This window comes from Micromys minutus (assembly GCF_963924665.1).
Source record: "Micromys minutus genome assembly, chromosome: 21".
In the NCBI taxonomy this organism is placed as follows: domain Eukaryota; kingdom Metazoa; phylum Chordata; class Mammalia; order Rodentia; family Muridae; genus Micromys; species Micromys minutus.
The window spans coordinates 779,826-799,702 of record NC_137956.1 but is presented as its reverse complement, the minus strand read 5'-3'; the positions used below and the strand labels follow the sequence as shown (position 1 = coordinate 799,702).

Sequence of the window (19,877 nt, the reverse complement as noted above, 5' to 3'; positions counted from 1 at the left end):
CGGGCTCTGGTCCGGGCCTTGCCGTCGAAGGGCCGCGGGTGCGTGGGGGGGGGGGGAGCGGCGGCGCGCGGCCTCGGGGGAGGCTGAGGGGAGCGGGCCCGGCGCGCGGGGTGAGGGGACGCGGCGCGGCGGGCGCGGCGGCGGCTCCTTTGTTTCGCGCGGCCCGACGGCCGGGCCGGCTGAGGAGAGGCCCGCGGGGGCCTGAGGCGAGCGCGCAGCGGCGGGATGACGCGGCGGCCCGCACCCCAAGGCTCCGCGAACCTAAGGGCCGGGCCCGCGTGCGGCCGCACGTGTGGCGGGGCCGGGCTCGCGGTCCCCCGTGGGCCGGACAGGCGAAGCGCCGCTGTGCGGGCGCAGCTTTGTCTGGACTGCCGGCGCGCGAGCCCCTTTAGGCTGCGCTTCCTCGGGTTCCCACAGGCGACTGCGCTGGGGGCGGCTCGTCTCGGAGTCTCGCCTCTGCCTGTGAGGGTGAAGTTTGAAAACAGGCTGCGGGCTCCAAAAGCTCCGCAGAAGGCAGCCAACAGCTGCTTTAGAGGGGCGGCTCGAGTTTTTTTTATTTATTTTTTGCCTTTCGAAGATTGTTCCGATACAGTCTTTCGGGTTGGCCGGGATTTCGTTGGGAATTCCCGAGTGCGAGTAAGACACTTCGTAGGTTTATGTTATGCTTTTGAGTTGCTTATGCGTTAACTCCTTCTGCCCCTGTGGAAGCCCCGGTGCCCTCTCATTGTCTGCCCGACTTAAGGTCGGACGGGCCACCCGGCTTTGATTACTTCCTGGTAGGGCCTGGTGCCGACGCTGGTCTTTGTTTATGAGCTTTAAGATTATCACTGGAAGGTTGGGCTGAAGTGTAAAATGTGAATCGCGAGCATCAAAAATCAAGTTCATTTGCAAAACTGGAATACGGTGGTAGGATTCAGCAGTGTTCTGTTCATCCTGGGTCGGATTGGAGCTAGGAAGGTAGTTCAGGAACTGCGTTAATACTTTCGACATATTTCTTCGAAGGTGATTATATTCTTGAAGCAAAGTATACGGGTGACACAAAACGGTCCTGGTTCTCTAGGTTAAGAAAGAGAAGTACCTACAGTTTTCTGGAGCACCAAGACAGGTGTCCTTTTCTGTTCTGCATGAAGCCTTTAAAGATTAATAAGTTAATTGATTTCACAGGACAGAATTGCAGTTCCTTTGGTTTGTGAGACTGGGTCTCCGTTATAGCCCAGGGTGACCTAGAATTCGTAATTCCCCTGCCTCAGCCCTTGGAGTGCTGGGATTGTAGGCATGTGCTACCCTGCTGGGCCAGTGTTGCAGTTCTTTGTGGGAGTGCAGAACTTGTATAAATGGGCCTTACCTGTAAATCCATCTTTAACAGTGAGTCCTGAGCTTGGAACACATCAAGTATCAGACCAATCCATGTGGTCTGTTAATTAGCTATAGCCGTGGGGCTTTAGTTGAATTTTTTTCAAAAGAGATTTTAGTTGAATTTTTTCAAAAGAGATTTCACACACACACACACACACACACACACACACACACACACCCTCCCACTAGGAAAAGCTTGCATTTCAAAAGGAATGGGGCACTTCTTGTTCGTCTTTGTCAACTACAGGGATTCAGAGGTGTGTGTCTATTTTTTTTCTATGTAAAAATCTTACATCATACTTAGAAATGGCTTCATTGTACACATGCATCTAAAAAAGACAAGAATTATGCAAGTGGTAGATATCCTGTTGTGAGTCAGGCTTGCCTCCATCAGTTAGGGAGTCCACTTGGGGGAAAGAGATGCAGTGAATATAGCCTCTTGAGGATTTCAACACATTAAAATGGAGCATAACTGGGAGACTTGTGCTCAAAACAAGAACGAATTAGTAATGGAAGGGTGATTTCTTTACAACGTGCAGCAAATGGTTGCCTCTGACACTAATGGGTCTAATCACTTGCATTTGTAGGACCGATAAAGCTAGTTTCACAACTCTGTGGGTGTTTTTTTCTGTCTCAGGCTTATTTCATAATGGCCTCCCATTTATACCTGTTGGCATCCCTTCGTTGGTACAATCCAATGTTGTATTAAGTTTGATCTTGTTCTTGCCTGTCTGTAGTTTCAGTAATTAAATGATTGGTAAATCTGTGATCCCTTAACTAACTCATCATCTTGGAGTGTTATGTATTCTGGCTTTTTTCTTTTTCTCAACATTCCAGTATTTATTTATTTATTTGTTTATTTATTTATGGTAGGAGACTTGAAGGGTAGCTAGTGAGTTGAAGTAATGCTCTGACTGGTATTGAGCCTCATTCTTACTGAGGAGGGAGAAAATCCCTATTTTGGCACCTGGACAATAAAAGTAATGCCCCTGCCTTATTTTCATTGGGAGTATGCAATTATACCCCAGTGAGACAGTGAGGCAGATTGCAAAAAACCAGCAGCACTGACTCTAGCAAGCACCACCTCCTTAGACCAGCACTCCTGTTTTCTTGAGTGTGAGTTTCATGATTTTATCTGGAAAAAGAACAGTGCTTTGAATTTACTTCACAAGTCTCTGTTAGGATGAACAAGATTGTATATGTGTGAAAGTTTGAGAAACTACTGCTTTCTAGTGTCTAATTTATGGTATCACGGACTAGTACATAATAGGGCTCTGAAAATTAAATGTCTAAGCCCATTAAATGGAGCCCAAACACATTGGCTTGATGATGAATTGTTTTACAAGGAGATACAGAGCTCAGCAAGATTAGGGGGTAAGAGTAATGATATTTCAGAACTAACTAGTGCTACTTAGCCATGGAGGGTACTGTGTGTTAGGTTATATAGTTGTATGCTACAGACTTCATACAACTTTTGTTTGTAAGACCTTTTTATAATCTGAACATTTTTCAGAATCCTGGGTATTTGCGTGACTTATATATATTAATATCATATTAGAAGTTATAACTAAACATTTTCTGATTTAATTGTGAGTAATAATAAATCTGATACTTAAACAGAAATAATAATTTATGTGAAAAATGTTCAAAATTGAATGAGGAAAGCAACTTTTTAAGTTTATGTTTTTGTAACTTTTTTTTTTCCCCCAGTGTGGCCTTGACTGTCTTGGAACTAACTCATTGTGTAAACCACACTGGTCTTGAACTCACAGAAATTCACCTGCCTCTACTCCCTGAGTTCTGGGATTAAAGGTGCTTGCCACCACCACCACCCAGTCATGTTTTTGTAAAGACTGGATTGTCACATCTGCTTCTCATTGCAGTCTCTTCAGATATCAAACTTCACATATTATGTAGAAAACTCCACTTTGTACACTTGAGAGATTGAAAGGAAACAGTCAGATAAAATAGAGCTGGTGGTAGTGGCAGATGCCTTTAGTCCCAGCACTTGGGAGGCAGAGGCAGGTGAATCTCTGTGGAATTGAAGGCTGGTCTGATCTACAGAGCAAATTCCAGTACAGCCAGGGCTACAGAGTGAGACCCTGTCTTGAAAAACAAAAAGCAAAACAGAACAACAACAAAACTAAACAAAACAGTATAGTAATATCTTTTTCTCTCTATCTTAATATCATTCATGGAAATACCTTCGACCTTCTGGGTCCACTGAAAAGGGACCCCTGAAGTCTTAGGGTTAAAGATCCTCCTTTGAGATCTCATAGGTAGAAGGGTTAGGGACACCTGCTCTTATCAAACTCACATTACAAGATTAGAGAAATTTATGAAGCTGGCAACAGGAAGTCATTTGTAAATACTTGAAGTTTGAAACACATTAACTGAGAAATAGATCATGGCATCTAGTGGTCCCTTGCTCTCAAAGAAGTAGGTCTAGTCTAGGTAGAGAGTTGGAACTCATGTTTAGAAGACAACTCCAGATAGTAGTTTAAAGTAAATGCTGAAAATAAAACTCTCCTAATAAGGTAAAAGCTGATTTATGCCTGCCTAATTGTGGCTAAGAGCATTCTAGTTTTAAATTACAAAAGTTTAAAAAGTGAAATGGGCCTCTCTCTCAAGCCTTGTGTTCTATGTACACACCAGATGTTATTTTCAGGAGCTGGAGGCTTGCGCATTTCTTATTTTTGTAGGTGGAAAGTTAACTAGTGACAAAAGACAGGGATAAAACATAAAGTGCTTGAAAATATATCCTGAATAGTTCTGTTTTTAAGCTGAAGAAAGCCAAATACCTAGAGTTTAGGGGTTTAAAGTGCTGTTGATTTGGAGCTATGTTATAGTCTGGAAGTCATGTGAACTTTTCTTGATTAATTCTTCAAAGAGTTGAGGGAGCCTCTAAATTTCCAGGACATTCACCCCTAAATCAATATATTCAAGAAAAAGGAATGATTGGATTGATCTGCAGTTTGTGTTTGGAAGGGTTGTTGGAGATAAACCTGTCTATTTTATTTTTTAAAAATCCTTTTTAGTAGGATGAGGTGCTGGCTGGTCCTTTTGTCCATGGTAATAAATTTATAATGTACTGATCAGTTTGTGATAAAGGTAAGAAGTCACCTTGATGGAATGATGGGTTATTTTCTATCCTATTTCTCTCAGTCTACATTTAAAGAAGACTAGTTTGTTCCTTGGACTAAATTTTCTAAATAGGATCAGTTTACTGTGGTTTGATATATTAATTACTTAAATATCATTCTGTGCCGTGTTTACTTAAATATCCACCACAGTCTGTACTCAATAAATACTTGCTTAATGAAGTTTTTTTCCCACATAGATATAAAATGATCTCTGACTTCATTTTGAGAATAAATGCAGATGAAGTGAGTTTATTCCCCAGAATGCTTTCCCAAGCCGCCCCTTGTAAGAAGATTGTAGGAAGGTGACCATTCATGACCTTGTTAGTACAGAATTTGTAGTCTTTAGGCAGTGTAGGCATATAGAAAATTAGTTGTCAATGTGTAGGGTTATTTAAGTCAATAGGCAGGTGATATTCATACTGATTTGAATATTAGTATTTGAACTTTGTTCTATACTTGTGTACTTTTTGAAGAATTTGAACTATCTCTTAGTAATATTAATAAAACCTATGCCAGTGGAGTTGTCTTTCTAGTTATGCTGGCAGTGTTCTTCCCCACCCAACCTCAGCTCAGCCTGTTCCTATAGCCTCTAAGTGATTAGTTTTGAATTTGAAAGCCCTGGAACTGTCCATGAGCTCTGTTTGACAAGGCTGAAGCTGAAGGGTTGAGCCAGGGCTGTTTCTTTTGTGATCAGATGTTATTTTCCAAGCAATATACTGAGTATATAAAGAACATCCTGCATGGCCTAAGCTGAAGGAACGGTTGGGCTGAGGGGGAAATTAGAACTCTTTGTTTTCCTGGAACTCATTTACCCTCAAGATAATTATAACCATTCTTTACATTGATACTATTAACAGTAAAATTTTATAACATTCTACTTTTCCTCATTGAAATTTCTTTAATACTTGAGAGAGAGAGAGAGAGAGAGAGAGAGAGAGAGAGAGAGAGAGAGAGAGAGAGAGAGTGAGAGTGTGTGTGTTTGAAGTACTATCTATTAGAAGATAACTTACAGGCTTGGTGGTATGTGCCTTTGCCTGCTGAACCAATTGCAGGCCTCCTCCTTGGAATTTATGCAGTTTTCTTCGCACTGAAATATGAAATATTTGATTGTGCTCTTTCAAACTAGATGTGGAGATGCTAATAACTTTATAGTATCTGTAAGCAAAATAAAGAGTAGTTAGTAACTAAGTGAGTAATTTAAATTCCTGTCTTAAATTTTGAGTCCTCTTCTGTTGGAATAATTTACATGTGAATCTTTTTTCTTTTTGAGCACTTCCTTCTTGCCTAACATTATCTCTATTGGGGGGAAACAGTCTTTGGTTAAGGTGTAGTTTCAAACTTCTATAAATGTTTTGTGTTCAACCCAGGCTTGAGAAGGGATTTAGTAGGAAGCTTTGCAGTAAAGAATGTGTGCTGTGCAGTCTGTCAGTGTTTGGTTTATTCATATCCTTTTAGGTAGGAAAGCAAATGCTCTAGGTGTTTTCATAGCGCTTTCCTGGACAGATGGCTGAGGAGGAAGTACTTTGATAGATTCTCAGTGGGGGCTGGTACTTGGAGGGTGTGCTTGTGATGATTGGCAGTTGAGAATGCTGAGAATAATATCAACTACAGTAACAGCTTGTTCATCTTACCTGGATTTGTCTTGTGCCAAGACCTCTCAAGATGCTCTGAGCTTTTTATATACCAGTCTGTTTTAGGAATGTAGGTAAGAATAGATATCATTGAGGCTCAAAAGGTATTCACCAGAAAACTGTTCATTGCAGTCTTACCTTGAAATCAGTGGCATTGTTGAATGAACTTTGGCTTAGAAACTTGTAAACATAAACCATCCTTTAAAACTACTATGAGTCTGCAGTTGTTATTATCTGTAGTAATTCCAGATGTTTTCTCTTCTACTAGTTTTACTGATTAGGAGGAAAACTGAGAACAATATAAGGTAACTTCAAAGCAGTTTGCTAACATTTAATCCTGACTAATTTAATTAACTACCTATCTTTGTAGTTTTTCTTGATTTATAGATTGTGAAACTGAGACAGAGGTTAGGAGTTGCTTAAGATGTTCTAGAATATTAAAAGATAGTCCAAAGCTTAAACTCAACCACTCAAACTTTTAACTTGTCTTCTTGAGAGTCTTTATTTTGTCCTTTAGAAACTTAATGCTTAGTAATTTAAGGAATTTAAAGGGTTTGGAAACATGCTTGGATGAGTTCCTTGGAAGATTTTTGCTATGAGAATATGTTTTAAAATTCCACATCTTAAAAATCACTAATTTTAAAATTTGGTATTTTACTTCCATCATCCAATTTACTGATTAAAGTGCTGGCAAATGGGCACAAAGAATAGTCTTTGTAAATGGGAACAAAATAGCCTTGAAAGTCATCTTCCTTATTCTCAGCTCTATTTTATTATATTTGTTTTGTAGACTGAAATTCAGCATGCACATATAATAACCCTTCAATATAGGTATAGAAAAATGCAGCAAGTTTCTGGTTGTTGAAAAACATGTACTTCAATTGAGTTCTTGTTCCCTTGCTGGTTTCATTTTGTTTCTAGTACTGGAGATTATTGCTAGTCAGGGGTTTGTGTTCTGTAGAAGAGGGAGAGATTTCTGAAGCTGTGGAATTTTGCTTCTGTCTCTGGTAATTTAGAGGTAACCTGAAATCTTTTAGGTAACATGTTTATTATATTTAGTTATATTCTAAGATTTTTCCAGGTGTATTTTTTATAAAAGTTAATTATAGCTTTTAGATTGCAGTTCTTAAGACAGATTCCTCGTGTGTGTGTGTGTGTGTGTGTGTGTGTGTGTGTGTGTGTGTGTGTGTTTAAAGATGGGTAAAATTCATGTGAGCTCAGGAAAGCAGTTTCAGATTTTGAAAAGTGTATGTCTTTTATCCCAGAACTTAGGAAGCTGATTGCTTTGAGTTTCAGGCCAGCTTGGACTATATAGAGAGTTCCAGGACAACCAGGGCTACATAAAGAAATTCTTTCTTAAAAAAAGAAAGGGGGGAAAAAAGGGAAAGAAAAGAAAATTAAACTTGGACATTACAAAATAAATTTGCACTTGTCTTTAGCTGTGTTAGCTGAATAGGTCACAATAAATTGTAACTAACTTAATTGTAAGGGAATTAGGTGTTTGTTTTTAAGGTAAACCAGTGCATATCTTTTAAAAGATAGTATTTTGAACTGGAGCTGGATTTTATCTGCTTTAGGATTGAGTAGCACTATCAGTGATGTTTTCCATTCTTGAGTAGATACTGTATCTTGTTTTTTCTTTATTCTAGCTGGATTAAAGATAATCTTCCTGGTAGAAATCTCTTTGCCTTTTTATCTTTGACCTGCCCTCAAGACTAGCTTTTAGGACTGCTGTTCTACTCTTTTCTCATCCTTAAGAAGAGACTACTATATTTTTGTAGATTTAATACAACTAATTTTAAGGTAGTACACTGTTAAGCTTCTTTAAGTCCTTGTTTTTGTTGACTAACCCGAGGTTTCCTTTTTGACTTATTATCTGGCCTTGATCTGTGGCAGTCCTCCTGCCTCAGCCTCCCAAATAGCTAGAAGTACAGGTGTGAGTCATCACATCTGGCTTGGATGTTAATGCTTTGATAAGTTTTTGAAGAGAAAAATAAATTTTTTTTTAGGAAACAAATTTCTATGATAAAATGTCTCTCTATAGTCATAGATATGCTACAAAAATCTTTTAGTATACTAGGTGCTTAGAAAAGAACTATATAGGGAGCTGAAGAGATGGCTCAGGTGAGACATTGGCTATTCTTCCAGAGGATCTTGGTTTGACTCCAGCATCCACAGGCAGCTCTTAACTGTTCCTAACTCCTCCAGGGAATCTGATGCCCTCTTCTGTCATCCCCAGGCAGCAGACATACATATGATGCACAGATAAACAGGCAGGTAAAACACCTATACACACAAAATAGAGTTTTTTAAAAAGTAAATTACACGGAGACCATAGAGCAACATTATTATTGATAAAAGAATCTTAAATTTTACTTTCATGTAATAAAGTTTGGATTTAGTTGAAATTTGATTTAATTCAAGTTAAGTCTTCATGTGGGTTATTCTGGCTACTAACAGTGAGCTACATCAGCTTTGTTGTTGTTTTTTGAGACAGGGTTTCTCTGTGTGGCCCTTGTTGTCCTGTTCTGTCAACTAGGCTGGCCTTGAACTCAGAAATCTGCCTGCCTCTGCTTCCCTGAGTGCTAGGATTAAAGGCCTGCAATAATAAATACTACCACTGGGCCCTACATCAGCATTTCTTAGGGAATTGTAATATAACTAACAGATCAAGCCTGCCTCTCTTGTGTGTGTAGGAGCTATTCAAGCTCAACATTCATTATGCAAAATTAGTCCTACAGGCTTAAATTCATTGTTTTGATTTACTGATTTTTCAGTATTTTTGTTAGATTGTTTTATAGCCTCATTAAAAATATTTTTTAGTCTAAAAATATTTTATGGTATATGTTTTGGAAGATTGTCAGATTTGAAATTGTATCTCTTAAATTTAAATCATTAAATTTCAAAAATAAAAAAGTCCAACCTTTGTTTTTTAAGTAATAATAGCTATTAAAAAATAAAGTAGTTAATACTTGTGGAGTTTGCAGGTGACAATTTAATAGAATTTGGGGGACTGAAGAGATCACTCTAAGGACCCACATTTTCTTAGCCCACTTCACAGGACTCACACCAGCCAGAATCTCCAGCTCTAGGGGATCTGATGCCCTCTTCTGGGCTCTGAAGATACCTGAATTCTCAAGAGCACAGATATATTCAAATAATTAAAAATACAAATCTTTACAAAAAAGATGGAATGTTGTAAGTCCCATTCAGGATTATTTAAATAAATACATGCCCAATTTGTATTTTTTTCTATTTTTTCATTGACAGTCTCATTAGTTTAAAAAGAATAAAATTTCCCATTCTAGCTAGCAGTAAATGTTAGTATGGGAATTTTTTCCACTTTGTGCTTTAGTACTAACCTTTATTACAAAATCAAAAGAAACTAGAAAGAAATGTAAAATGTGGATGTTAAACTAGTTCTCTGAAGAAAGTTTACACTAAGAGGTGTGTAGATCTTGGAGTCTGGATAGTTGGCTCAGAGGTTAAGAGCACTGACTGCTTTTAACCTTCCAGAGGTTCTGAGTTCAATTCCCAGCAACCTCATGGTGGTTCATAACCATCTGTAGTGAGATCTGATGCCCTCTTCTAGTGTGTCTGAAGACAGCTACAGTGCACTTATATAATAAATAAATTAATTTAAAAAAGAAAAATAATATATAGTACTTATATTGACTTATTTCTGTTAAAATATCATATCTTTTTAACTGTATATTTGCTTGCTTAGATTGTTGGCAGAGGCATAGAATTTTGCATTAGATCTGGCTATAAATACATGAAAATATGTATTCACACTAGATTTTTTAAGTGATTCATGGCTTTTGTTTTCATTCTCTATATAATCAGCTTCTAGGGGAAGTTATTTTTGAAACAATATTAAACTCTTAGTAATTTGTTGCTATTTGTGTCTGGTTTCCCAGACTGGAAAGTGTCCTATTCTGATTGTGATTTAATGATCCGTTTTGGCTCGATCTTAGCCAAAAGGCTGAGAAGTGATCCTATTGTGGCTTAATGGTTATTCGTTTCCATTTAGGTAGAGACACAGTGCAAGATTTAAGTTGAAGACTGCAAAGTAGAAACAACCTGAGAGATTTTGCTTCCCAGAACAGGTTTAAACAAATCTGTTTGTCATAGAAAGAATAATAATAGGAATGTTTAGCATGTTACAGTTTTGAGAATGACTTTATACATTATTTTATTTTATATAATGTTGAAAACTGATTTTAGATGTCCTCTTAAAAATAGAGTAAAATACTTGAGCCATTTGGGCAATGAGCCTTATGGATCAGTTTGCCGAGATGTGTGGGAGTCACCAGGACCAGATGCCCTCTTTTCCAGCTCTGTAGGTATCTGGATCCGTTAGCATATAGATGGTAAAATTTGGCCAGCTTTGAAATTACATTTGTTGTAGTAGAGAAGGACAAATTAGTGTAAAAGCAATAGGAATTGAGTAGGTGGCCTGATCCCAAGTGATGAACTGCTATTTAAATTTTATGCTTTGTAATAGAATTTAGTGCCCATCCTCCATCCTCTCCCTACAGTGGTTGGAATCTGACTCAGGCTCTTGCACACACTAGACAAGCATTCTGAGTCTTGACAATTTTTTAATTAAAATATGATTTGGGAAAGTTTATGAGTTGATATGACTGTTTTACCCCTTAAAAAATAATTCATGGGACTGGAGAGATGGCTCAGTGGCTAAGAGCACTGGATGCTCTTCTAGAAGTTCTGACTTCAATCTCCAACACCCACATGGTGGCTCAAGACCATCTATAAAGGATTCTGATGCCTCTTTCTGGCATGTAGGTATACATTCAGCCGAGCACTCATACATAAAATAAAAAAAAAAATCATGTTTTCAGAAAAGTAGTGCACACACACACACACACACACACACACACACACACACACACACACATATATATAGTTGTTGATTAGTAAAACCAAAGGTCTTTGAATAGAAAAGCAATTTCCTTCTGACCCCTGAGTAATTTGTATACATAATGTTCCATTATCATAGTTTTAAAAAATAAGTACAAGGACTCTCTTTGCAGTAAGCATAGGTCAACATTAAGACATTTAATAGTAGTATAATATACATTTTGTACCCAGATTTCTTTAGTTGTCCGAATTCGTGCTTTCCATTGCTAGTTCTACGTTCTGCCTTCCTATTACCCGAGATAAAACCCAGGATCATGTGTTACTTGTAGTTGTTGTAACTATACCTCTTTCCTATGGAGTAGTTTTTTTTACACTTTTTTGAAGAACTCCAGTTTACCCATCTTATAAAATACCACTAATTTTGACACTCTATTCTAGATAGATATAGTAGAGATACTTGCTACCATATGTAGCAAGTACTACGTGCTCATGCTAGGCAAGTAGCATACTACTGGGATTCACCAATCTTTTTTGAACTATACACACACACAGACACACACACACACACACACACACACATGCACACACACGATTAGATTTATTCACAGTTATGAGTACATGTGTAGGACTTGTACAAGATCAAGCCTGCCAAAATACCAGCATGGTAGGTGAGGGGCTCATAAAGACCAACCACTAGCAGAGGAGTTGTTCTTGGCAACTAAAGGCTGCTGGAGGAGGGAACTCAATTTTCTTAAAGGGATGCATCCTCTGAGGTGACTACCTGTGCTCCTGTAGATAGCCTTATGCCCATGGACATACTGGTAGCACTAACACACACACACATACATAATACATGTGTGGACATCAGAAGATTCACCCTCTTTAGTATATGTGCTGCCGAAGCGAGCACAAGATTTACCCTCTTTATCCACTGAACCACTTTGCTGGCACTTTTATAAATAAATGTAAATAAATTATTACTTAGATCTTTCTGCTGAGATCTAAGTATGAATAAATAAGACAGAAAGAAATGAATGGAAGAATGAATGAATGGTCAGGATTTTAGTCACCTAGGCTGCATTTTAATTCCTTCGATAGCATGCATACACACACACACACACACAATCAGTCCATGGTATTATGTGTATGTGCCACGTGTTTGGCTCACTAATTGGTCTTGACTTGACTTGTCATCACTAGTATGGTCTCAGATGTTAGTTTCCAGCTAATTCTTCCACATGTGTTGCTCAGTATTCTGTAAGGAAGAGTTCTTCTTTTTTCCTACTGGGTTATGCATTTACTTACACATATAGCACAGGCATAGACTATCATTTATTTTTTAAAATTTATTTATTTAATGTATATGAGTACACTGCAGCTGTCTTCAGACACACCAGAAGAGGGCATCAGATCCCATCATAAGTGACTATGATGTGACCCCTGGGTACGGAACTCAGGACCTCTGGAAGAGCAGGCAGTGCTCTCAACTGCTAAGCCATCTCTCCAGCTCCAGATTCTTATTTATTTGGTGATACTGTTACCATTATTTATTTTGAAATTCAACTTGTCTTAGATTGGCCATATGAAGCCTTCTTAATCTGTAATTTTGATGTGTTCTTTTGGACCTTTTCCTTTTGCTACCACAAAATGTTTCATGCATGCTTTATATCCAGCTTACCACAGTCTTGGTATCAGTCATTTCTTAAAGAAGCCCTCATTTGTTTTGGTTGGGAGTAATGTTTATAAACTAAGATCTCTCATCAGAAAGATCTAAGTAAGAAGTAGGAATAGGTATGCTTACTACCATTGTTGTATATGTTTGTATTTGTGTGTATTTGTATGAACATGATTTCTTTGAGCACCATAGATTGACCTCTGTCCCTTCCATATTTGCTGCATATGTTCAATACTGAGAATCTGGTTCTCATTGCCTATAGCATGTATATTCACTTGCTTAATTCTATAATCAGAGAAAGTAGTTCTGGAATTGCTAGCCCATACCATTCCAAAAGGTATTCTGGTAACCAGAGTTCAGCAGTTACTCATGTTTGATTTTGTTTGTACATGAGCAATAAATAAAGCAGTATGTTCAAAGTTGGAATTAGTCATCCTTCCCCTTCCATACATGTAATTGAAATAATAGTTTGGCTCATTTGTGTGTATTTGATTTTGTTTTAGATCTTCCACCTGATCTTTGCTGCTTTTATTTCATATTTTGAGTACCTAGAACATTAACATTGTTTTAAAGGTTAAAATTTTACAAAAAGCTGTTCTAAGTAAGAATTGTCAGCCAGGCCAGCCAGCAAACTATATACTTTCTGTGTATTTTTGCTTTTTATTATTTAACATTGTATTTTGTATATCAGTCCATGTTTATAGAAGTATTTTCCTTTTTCTTCTGTGTGTGGGGTGTGTGTGTGTTTATGTATATATGTGTCTGTGCTTTTTTGTGTGTGGAAGTGAGGTCAGTGTTAAGTGTTTTCCTCTAATACTTTCCACCTTATATTTTAATTACATTATTTATTATTTTTTTCTGTAGGTCACAGAATAATTTTTGGAGGTCATTTTTTTCTCCTTTCACTGGGGATTCCAGGGATTGAATTTAGATCATCAGGTTAAACCTGATCAACAATTTTGGCAGCCCACCTAATATTATGAGACCTGATCTTTCTTAATGAGCTCAATGATTCATCTGGATTGGCTGGCCAGTGAGTTCCAGAGACCTCCTAGTTCTGCCTCCTCCTCCCCAGTGCCAAGATTACAAGACTTGGAGCAGACTCCTTCATGTCCAGCTCCAATTTGTTGTTGTTATCTGGGGTTTTTTTTTTGGGGGGGGGGAGACAAGCTTCTTTTTGTAGCCCTGGCTGTCCTGGAACTAGCTCTGTAGACCAGCTGGCCTCAAACTAAGAGATCCACCTGCCTCTGCCTCTCTAGTGTTGGTATTAAAGGTGTGCACCACCACCACCACCTGGCTATGCCTAGATTTTTAAAATGTAGGTTCTGGTGTTAAAATTCAAATCTTCATGCTTAAGGGAAGAACATTTTATTGGCTGAGCCATTTTTTTATTCCCCATCTTTTTTGTTCTCTGCACTTCCCTGTCATTCATCTGCTTGTTTCTCTGTCTATTGATCTATCACTTTCTAGTGTATTCCATTTGTGAGTTTGTTACAGTGAATTGCAGCTGGTCTTCCATGTGTGAAAATGTATGTTGTCTAGAGTATTTTGTAGTTAATAATAATGCTACAAACTAACAGCTTTGTACACACTGTTCTTGTTGTTATTACTATTATTAGGCACCTTGGGGATGAATAAACATTAACTCTTTGTGTGAGTACTAATGTATAAAAGATTTTATAATAATATAAAGGTAGTTATATATCCTGTTTTCATTTCCTGTGGTTTTACTGAAAATAGTCAAGGCTATTGAAGTGAAATGCTTTGTTGGAATTATTTTTCTGACTGGAAAGCCTTGAAATCAGTTGGAAGTTGCCTTGGGAACATTCTTGGTTAAGAAATAATTACTCATATGTTTTGGGTCAAGGTTCATGTTGAGAAGTGGACTGTTCCCACACACATTCTTATCAGTGCTGTTTCACCCCACCAGACCCCAGAAGGCCAGCTGTTTGGTGAGACTTTTTAATTTACATTAGGTTCCTCGGATTACCTCTGCCTCTGAGAAGCCTTCAGTTTCTGTGTATGAACCACACAGTCTTACAGTTTTCTGTGTATGCCCTGACATGGAAAGGCTTGAATGTGGGTCAGAACACAGTGTCAACTATCTAATGGCCCTGAGGAAGTTACTCTTAAAGGAGACTCAGATAGATAAGAAAAAGCTGGACTGTCTAGGGTAGAAGTTAAAGCTACTGGCTCAGAAAAGTTGGTAACTGTATCTTAAATCTGTGTGACTTGAAATCATTCCTCTTCACTTATTTGCTAAAATTAGTTAGAAATTAAAATCATTTTGATATGACTTGACCTATAACCCCATCTAATAGATGTTGAAATATAGTACAGGTCATATTAAGAAGCTAAGTGTAGTAGCTCATGCTTTCAGTTTCAACCTGTAGGAAGGCTGCTGCAGGAGGTCTGAAATAAGAGGCCTGCCAGAAGACCCTGTCTCAACCAAAAAAAAGAAACACTTTATCATATTTTTAGTCTGAACTTTGACATTTCCATTTGTTCACATACTGATAATGTGTATTAACAGTGCATTAAGAATAGTTACCAGGCTGGAGAGATGGCTCAGAAGGTAAGGTGCCTGTCACACAGTCATGAGGCTCTGAGTTTAACACCAGCATAAAAGTTGTGTGTGGCCCTGCTAATTTGAAGTTACATTACTGAGGAACTGGGGTTGGCCTGAGGCAAAGTAAGTCTGTGGTGCTCACTAACTAACCACCTTAACCAAATTGGCTAGCTACAGGTTTAGTGGAGACCCTATACTAAAAAATTAGATGAAAGGTCTGGAGACATGGCTCAATGGTTAAGAGTGCTTGTGCTCTTCCAGAGAACTGGAATTTGGTTCCCAGCACTATGTTAGGGAACACTACTGCCTGTAACTCCAGCTTTAGGATATTTGGTACCCTCTTCTGACCACTATGGGGTCCCTCACACATGTGGGGTGTGTGTGCTTGCTGCACATATACATTCCCACACAAATCTTTACAAAAATTAGAGACCTACATACCCAAGTGAATATGGTGGGTATACACCTACACATATCCCACATTAAAAACAGCATAGATACCATGGTATAATTCAGTGGATTAGATTGCTGAGCCAAGATCTAGTGTCTGTTCCACATGCCTCTAGAGTTTTCTGTGTTTCAGTGGTTCTGGTACTTGAGTTCCTTCAGCCCTTGTGTGTTCATAGTATGAATGGTTACCTATGTGTATGTTGTACACCACATGCATGCCTGGTGCCAGAAGAGGGTGTTAGATCCCTGGTACTAGAGTTAGGGATGGTTATGAACCACCATGTGGGTGCTGGGAACAAAGCCCTGTCCTCTGCAAGTGAAACAGCAAGTGCTCTTAGCAGCTGAGCCATCTCTCCAGCCTTAGTACTTAAATGTTTTATATGATTAATATCTTATGAAGGTGTTTAAACCTCTTTATATTATCTCTCAAAATGTGCTTCTATATATGTATTTTATTTTCCTAAAGTATTATGCTACACATATCTGATTTTAATTATAACATTAAGAAAGCTTTAACAATTGTGCCAAATTTGGAATAAACTATTTAATGTGGCTTTGAATATTAATTTAGTTTAGGTCAGGCATAGGGAGTCTTTTGTTGGCTACCTATGTGTTAGAAATTTTTCTATGGTTTTGTGGCTCTCTTGCTCCTTCTTGCTCTCTTGACTTCTTGGTCTCTTTCTCCCCCTCCCCCCTCCCCATTCCCTTTCCCCCTGTCTCTCCATGTGCTCATGGCCTGCCTCTACTTCTCTATTCTCTTCTTCTCTCTCTCTCTACCTCTACTACCCTCTTAACTCCCCCCATGACCTGAATAAACTCTATTCTGTACTAAAAAAAGAAAGAAAGAAAGAAAGAAAGAAAGAAAGAAAGGAAGAAAGAAAGAAATTTCTCTGTGAAAAATTTAAATTGCAGTTTTCAGCTGCAATTTAAAAAATTTTGTTTCAGGACAGGGTTTCTCTCTGTGTATGTCCTGGAACTCATTTGTAGACCAGACTAGCCTCAAACTTAGAGACTCACCTGCCTCTGCCTTCTGAGTGCTGGTACTAAACGTGTATACCTGACTACAACTGCAATTCTTTTAAATAGTATAAGCTAAAGGAAAAAATATTTTCATTCGTTATACATGTGAGCATGTTCACTGCAGTGTATGTAATATCCTTTGCCATTAGCTCTTGACAGTCATTTTATTCTTTTAATATATTTTTCAGGTAGAAGAAACCGAGGCTTTTAAAAAAGTTCTTTGCTGTATGGTTCATGTTTCTTATGACATTCTTAACATATTCATATGAAGTAGCTATGTCCCATCTAGTGGTGAAAAAGCAGGCTCTGGAACCAACTGTTGTAGGTTGAAGTACTACAGAATTAAAAAGAAAAAAAGTTGATTGTGAGCTCTAAAGTCCATGATTGGATAGTTAGATATAAGTTTCTAGCATGTTTGCTTGGAGTCTATAAAGTAATAATTAAATTCCTGTGAAGGAAACCTATTTTATTCCATATACTTTTATATAAAAAGGAAGGGTTCTTTTGGTAGGGTTGGGGGGTCATTGATCAAGGCTTTTCCCTTGTTCAAATCACTGTGCTAAAGTTCAGATCACTGTGTCTCCTGGTAAGAATTTTAAGAGATAAATCCAATACTTCCTCAGAAATCTTGGGGATCTGATTAGGATGGAGGCTCCTAATACTGGGGAAGCCTGGTATCAGGCACTACTGGGTATGGTGGGAATCAAGTTACAGTATCAGAACTCTTGGGGGTGAAGTCAGAATTAGAAACAGATGCTGTGGGTATCTTCAACTCTTAAAATTATTCAGAAGTTTCCAAGAGTCTTTAGTCCAATCTGAGGTTTCTCAGAATGGTTATTATATAACATAATCCAGAGGCAAGAGGATCTAAGCATAGGTGTAGCTTTTCATGAGGAGAAAGGGGAGTCCTGTAATCGCCAGAGGTGCCTTTTAAGAACCTTCACACATGACAGGGAGGGTATTCTAGAGGAACAGTGCTTTGAAATTTTTGAAGATTTGACCTACTATTTGTTTCTGAGGTGTATTTTTGTTTTGTTTTTTAATGTAATTCAGGGAGGCATTAGAAGTGATATTTATATTCATGAAAGAATTATGCAGGCTTAGGGCTGGGAACATACATGAATTTGAGCTTTTGAGTTTCTGTAATATGATCAGTACAGAAAGTTATCCAGTGTAAAGCAGCTTAGTTCAAGATAGACTGCCATGTCTTAGCCTTCACTGCCTTTTCTGTAGAGAGGTAGTTGAGCCTTTAGACTATCTCAGTTCCTGTTAGGTGGAAATCCTTGCTCATTTAACTAAGAGTGCCAGCAATGCTGGTGATCTGCTTGGCAGATGGGAAAATGTTTCATTCTGGGTGGCTATCTTGTCACTGTACCCTAGTAATTAAAAATAACTGTGGGCTTTGAATTTACAATTTTGTGGGTCAGAAAGAACTTGTCTAGGATTTCATCAGGTAGCATATCTGTGGCTAGAACATCTTAACTCAAGTCTCTGTATAAACGATTGCTGTCCTGTACTTGTATGATGTCATTTCCTGTGATCTCTTCAGTTTAGGCTTATAGTATGTTTCAGACTTCTCACATGGTGGCTGAGCAAGCCTTCTAAACAGCAGCAAGGGGAACTGTTGAGTTTCATAAGGCCTGAATTTGCTTTGTTTAGCTTGTTTACACACTTGTACTTAGGTATTCACATGTGGGCTTCTCCCTGATTTGATCTCTGCTTAGTCCTTACAGTCTTCCCTGGCTCAACCTTCCTAAATGCTGGACACCATGTATACCTAGTGTTCTTGGAGGTCAGAATGTGGTTATGAGTTGCCATGTCAGTGTTGGGAACCCAATTTATGTCCTCTGCAAGAGCAGCAGGTTCTCTTACTTGATGACCAGTCTCTCCAGTCCTTGTTTAAGCTTTTTTAAAAAATTAGGTAGAAAGAACCGGAATTTTTTTATATGAGGATGATGTGAGTGTTTTCCACCCTATTTATACCCACTGTTAGAATTTTATGATTTTAGGGGGCATGTTAGTCATTACTTACTCTTCATTTTATAGTGAAGATACGAAAGAGTCATGATGGCCTCACTCTGTCACTGGTAATGATGGAGAGCCAGTGCTAGAATCTAGTCACCCAGTTCTTATCTTTTTTTTTTTTTTTTTTTTTTTTTTTGGGTTTTTGAGACAGGTTTTTGATGTGTTGCCCTGGCTGTCCTGGAATTAGCTCCGTAGACCACGTTGGCCTCTAACTCAAGAGATCCACCTGCCTTTGCCCCTGGAGTGCTGGGATTAAAGGCATGTGCCACTCACTGCCACCCAGTACCTTTCTGAATTCTAAGGAAGAAGTTTCTTCTAGTTTGAAGGTCTGAGTCTGATTCATGGTAGAGGTGGGAGCCCTTGTGTCTATTTGCCTATCCCAGTGTGTGTTGCTGTTAATAATGTCTTGAGCCTGGCTACCTCAGGAGAACAGCAAGACTCTTCATTTCAGGACACATGGACTGTTCTACTTGAGCTTGAGTCTGAGTTGAGAACAGGAACAGAAGGGGCAGAGAGTGAAAGGGGCTTCCCAGTACTGTCCTCCATTCAGAGTGTTGTCTAAGGGCTGGCTGAGAGGATACAAGAAAAATGGAGTGTTTTGTTGAAGGGGTGGGTGGGTCAGCGTGATACAGTTTGATGAAGCTTTATAATCTTGAGTGATACACAAGAACCTGATTTTCAGATGTCACAAGAGCCTGCTGTGCAGTGAGGTGCAAGCATATAAGAAATCCACTACATGGCTCTTTCGTCTTGACACCACCTTGAAGTGTAATTATAGGACTATTAAAGAGTTCTTATCAGTTCTCAGCTTTAACCTTGTGAATGTCCACAACACTCCAGTTTTCTCACTTCTCTTGGATATTAGCTTAAAAGTTCCTTTGGTCTAATATTTTCAAGTTTTTCTAAATAGTCTCTGATTATGTGGTGTTCACATGTGCATATGCTTCAGCTTCTTATGGAAGAGTCTGGAAAAAGTTCTGCTCCTGTGGGAAATGTGTCCATCTTAGTTACCTATCTGTAAATTGAAGCTTCCTTTCATAATAAGGTCTTGTATGAAGTAAATTTTCATGTTATGACCGGTTCTATTCTTAAAATGAGAGTTAAATTTATATTATTACAGATTGGAC

The 19,877-nt window shown here is 38.5% G+C and overlaps 1 protein-coding gene across 1 annotated transcript in view; it reads left to right on the top strand.

Annotated features, from left to right (window-relative positions):
- Positions 1–19,877, top strand: part of USP3 (ubiquitin specific peptidase 3) — a 68,331-nt gene that overhangs the window by 1,875 nt on the left and 46,579 nt on the right. The window lies entirely within an intron of this gene.